Source organism: Myotis lucifugus, unplaced genomic scaffold (assembly GCF_000147115.1).
Source record: "Myotis lucifugus unplaced genomic scaffold, Myoluc2.0 scaffold_401, whole genome shotgun sequence".
In the NCBI taxonomy this organism is placed as follows: Eukaryota; Metazoa; Chordata; class Mammalia; order Chiroptera; family Vespertilionidae; genus Myotis; species Myotis lucifugus.
Genome location: NW_005871449.1, coordinates 881,156 through 886,225, shown reverse-complemented (window position 1 = coordinate 886,225; position 5,070 = coordinate 881,156). Strand labels below are relative to the sequence as shown.

Sequence of the window (5,070 nt, the reverse complement as noted above, 5' to 3'; positions counted from 1 at the left end):
TTGACTAAATTTTAACAGGAATGGTAAATAGAAGTAAATAATGTTATATAGTTTAAAAGTTCCTTGAATGATTAAAAATAATGTTGCAGGTAGTAATACAGACATGGCTAACAACAGAACATTCTGAATAATTAACTGTGGTTAAGTAATGGCCTTAGAGGTATAGACATTACAAAGGCGAAGAGAGCTTGTTGTGGAAACATTTTATTGGTATGAACAACAAACTTGTTCTTGCCCACACATGTACAAAGTATAAGCATGAATTGATGCACTGCTATCTTTCTTGAAGAAAAACTTGTTTTGGCAAGTGACAATTTCTATTCAGTTTCCAATCTGTGAAATAAAATTTATTGAATTCTACATAACTTTTACCATTCCTGCTCAGGGTCTATGAGTATCCCTTAAGTTTGTTGAGGTCTTTATACTCTGAAAAGCCCCAAAAAAGCTTTGTTTAATATCATCAGGATGAATTATCTCCATTGTTCCAAAATACTATGCTTCCATTAATAAGATTCATACTAAGAAGATATGCCCCTTAACTTCTAGGGCACATGGAGATTTCTCCTTGAACATCAAAGGTAGAAAGATAAATTGGCAAAAATCAAAAAAAACACTCCACTTTCTCTTTACTCATTCTCTCTTGAATAAAGAGTATTTTGTTTTCCCTCCAAGATAATGATGAGAAACTCCTATTGCATGCTTGGAGCTTTTTCAAATCCAGTTGCTCTTACAGGACAGTGTGATAATCAAGCAATATGACATTTAGTAGACTGACCAATAAAATAATTTAAAATTAGCATTGGTATTTTGACTTTTCTTCTGGGCTGTCACTCCAGACATGCTCAGAGCCTTATCTATATATTTTAAATAGTAGATTAAAAAATATGTTAATGGTGAAAGAGATGATAAGGATCTAGGTAATAATGCTGCTATGGCTCTAAATAGGCTGGCAGTAAACTGAGACAGATGTTCTTAGAGTAGCAGAACATCTGGAATATGATCACATAAGAGTATTTTCCCATAGGTCATTTCAAAGAGAGCTTATAGGACCAAAACCAGGACTCTTAATACTGTGGCCTAAGATTGAAGTTATCCATAGGATGTAATAGACACTCAATAGTCCTATGTTTTCCTGAGGAGATGAAAGAAAAAACAAAAAAAGAATACTTTTCCAATATTGAGTGCAACATGGTAAATCCAGATTTTTTTTTAACAAGTTTTGGAATAGATAAATGGATAGAGTTTTATAAGAAGACAGCTTTCCAAGAGAATATCTCAAGAAAACTGTAAATTTCTACACATATTTGAATGGATGCACAGGTTTCATTTTAGTGGATATTTTAGGTTGATAGTCTTAAATCTGGAATGAATATAAAAGTGGGGAAAAAGATACCTTTCCCCAGGTGTCCTTACTTTTATTACCTTGGTACTTCAGGATATACAATGTAAATTCTCCACTGTATTTTTTATTGAAACAGGGATCTACAGAGGTACAAAGTCCAGACATTTAAGGGCACCAAAACAACAACAAAGTTCTGGGAAACAGCCAATTTCCTACATGGAATTGGGTTGCTGTGGCACTAGTTTGGGCACAGGCCAGGAATAGATGCCTGCAGGAGACCAAAGCAGCTGCCGTCTGGTGATCTGAGGTGGGACGACCCCGAGAGGGCAGAGGAAACAACATATGGGCCCAGTGCAACATAACTCAAAACAAAGTAAAACAGGAAAATAATAGATTCTAACAGAAAAACAAGGTGTGTGCCCCTGACTCAAGCCAAGTGGCTTTGGGGACTTCAGCTTCATCCAGAATAAAAAACCATAACCTTGTCCTGAAATGAGATGTTGATAAATCCTATATAATAAAAGGCTAATAGGCAAATCGACCAAACAGCAGAACGACCAGTCGCTCTGATGCACACTGACCACCAGGGGGCAGATGCTCAACACAGGAGCTGCCCCCTGGTGGTCAGTGTGCTCCCACAGGGGTAGCGCTGCTCAGCCAGAAGCTGGGCTCATGGCTGGCGAGCACAGTGGCAGTGGCGGGAGCCTCTCCTGCCTCCATGGCAGTGCTAAGGATGTCCGACTGATGGACATCCATCTCAAAGTAATTTCTACTAAAGCATTAACACTAAGCCATCAGTCGGACATCCCCCGAGGGCTCCTGGACTGCAAGAGGGCACAGGCCGGGCTGAGGATCCCCCCCCCGCCCCCGTGCATGATTTTCATGCACTGGGCCTCTAGTTAATACATAATCCATAGTAAAGAGACACTATCAAGTCTGGTGACTTTATCCTGTGTGCCTTCTGACAAGCTTAGAGATGTTCATTTTTAGATTCTGGTAAGATTCATGTCTATTTATATAAAAAGTAAACTGGTAACAAGTTGTATTTGTTGTTGAACTAATGCAGGCAGCTGATGCACAAATTAGAACATCAGACTAGGAGTCCTAAACTTGAGTTCAAGTTTTATTTCTTTCATTACCTTGCAGGTAGGCTTGGGGTGACCATGTTATGATCATGATTATCACCATCATCATTATCACTCCCATGAGTTGAAAACTTAGATTTCTCAGTCTCTGCTCTAATACTTGAAATACATTATCTCATTTAATTTTTGCAAATGAGTTATGTGGTAGTTAATGGGTTATATAAATGAGAAAATTGAGACTCTGAGAGAGTAAAAAACTTGCCAGACTTCACTTCTTCACTTAGCCACCAAGTAGCAGAGCTAGCATTTGATTTTCTGACTTCACAAGTCCATGGTGAACTACTATACTGTACCTTCATATTCTGGCTTTCTCTGAGCTTCAGTTTATTTATCTGTTAAGTAGAAACTTGAGCTAGGCAATCTCTAAACAGCTTCTTTCAACCCCTAATTCTGACTTTCAAATGTCTTCTAGCTCCCTCATCACTACCTCACAATAGCCCTCAGGAAATCTCAAACCCTGGAAATGACCACTGTTCTTCCTCCCTCATCCCCATATATATATATATAACCATTGCAAATAGACTGAACAGCAGAACAACTGAACAACTGGTCACTATGACGTGCGCTGACCACCAGGAGGCACATGCAGAACATGGTGGGCCTCGGCAGCAGGTGGCAGAGCACAGAACATAGTGGGCATCGGCCATGGCGGGATGGTGAAGCAGGTGAGCGGTGGCGCCAGACCAAGGTGGAGTGCCGGTCGCTGTCATCAAGATGAGCCTCTGGTGGTTACTGAAAATTCTTTGCTCCATGCACCATGGTCCCGCCTGGCACTCACACTCACTGCTGGCGCTGGCCCCACTCGCATCCACTGCCAGCGCCGGTCCTGATCACTTGGCACTGTCAGCAGGTACGAGTGGCGGCTGCTGGCCCTGATTGCACCTGAGGGCTTCTCCACCTCCCCTTGCTCCTGAGGGGCAATCAGGGCATCAGCCACTGCTCGCACCTGCTGATGGCGCTGGCCCCACTTGCACCCGCTGCTAGTGCTGGCCCCAATTGCTCCACACTGTAAGTGGGTGCAAGCAGAGCCAGCGCCATCAGTGCATGGGAGTGGCGGCACGGTGAGAGCGGGGCTGCCAGCAGAGAGGGGACTGGAGGCCATGGTGGGAGGGGCTGGGTGGGGGTATGAGGGGTGGCCTGAGACCAGCCCCTGTGCCCACCGCAGCCTTGCGGCCCACAGTTCCTTTCAAGGTGCACAAATTCGTGCATTGGACCTCTACTTCTTTTATAAAAGGCATTTTATTTTCTTGATATTCTTTTTAGTGCCCAATTACATAGGACTAGTTGTAATTCATGTTACCACCTCCCCACCTCCAAGGAGATTGCAATGAGATTAGGATATTTAAATAGTGTTAGGCCAGATCCTAGGAGCAAGTGGGATTCCTCTGAGGTTACGAAAGCTTATGTGTTAACACAATGAGTGGTCCCCAGGGCCAGGTCCTGGGAGGACAGACAAGGAGGAGCAGGCCACCTGCAAGTACCTGACCTGCAGCCAGGAGAAGCTGGGACAGGGAATCATGATGGTATCTGTAATTAAACAAAGACATTGAAAAAGCAGCTACAATGAGCTGAAGTCAAGGAAAGAATTATATGTTAAAGTAATACATTTAAATATAAAAATTTTATTCAGAAAAATCTAGACTAAGGAACTGGTTTGACTAGTTTGGATCAGCTGCCTTCACAGCACAAATTTCTTGAACGTCAGTTTGACCTAATGTCATTTTTGCTGTGTAGACTTTACTTTGGGAGTCTGGACAGTGTAATTTGCATAAATAATATGTGATTATGCTAAGAAATGATGGCTTGGGAAATCTCTTATGTGTATTTCGAATTACCCACTGTCCTAAAAACATATGGTGCTTTGTAATTTTCTGATATTAGAACTGAAACATACAGATGTGATAGCCTATACAGTTTGCCTGGGAATAATTAACACAAATAATTGTAAAATAAGGTTTCTTAATTATTACATGAGACTCTAAATTGAAGATTGATTTCACCAGTGATTTATAACGATCTTTACTAATCAAATAAGATTAGCTGCAAGTGACACCAGATACTTCAGTTTATCATCTACAGTGCTATTCAAAGGAAAATTCTGTGGTGATGTAAATGTTCTGTTTCCACTGGTTTGTCCAATTTGTTGGTATATAGTTGTTAATAATATTTTTTTATAATCTTTTGTATTTCTTTGGAGTCAGTTGTTACTTCTCCTCTTTAATTTTTGATTTAATTTATTTGTGTCCTCTCTCTTTTTTTCGTTATTTTTGTTCTGATCTTTATTATTTCCTTCCTTTTACTCACTATGGGCTTTGTTTATTGTTCTTTTTCAAGTTTCTTTAAGTGTAAAGTTAGATTGTTTATTTGAGATATTTCTTATGATAGGCCTGCTTCACCTCTTAAGATTGCTTTTGCAGTGTCCCATAGATTTTGGGTTGCTGTTCTCATTTTCATTTGTTTTAAAGCATCTTTTGATTTCTTCCCTTTAAAATTTTTTTAAATACTCACTTGAGGATATATTTATTGATTTTAGAGAGAAGACACACGAGAGAGAGAGAGAAAGAGAGAGAGAGAGAGAGAGAG

The 5,070-nt window shown here is 40.5% G+C and overlaps 1 non-coding gene across 1 annotated transcript; it reads left to right on the top strand.

Annotated features, from left to right (window-relative positions):
- Positions 1-1,022: 1,022 nt before the first annotated feature.
- LOC111823124 lies at positions 1,023-1,148 on the top strand. Its single transcript, XR_002826129.1, has one exon. It is a non-coding gene; the product is annotated as a small nucleolar RNA SNORA25 (small nucleolar RNA).
- Positions 1,149-5,070: the final 3,922 nt, after the last annotated feature.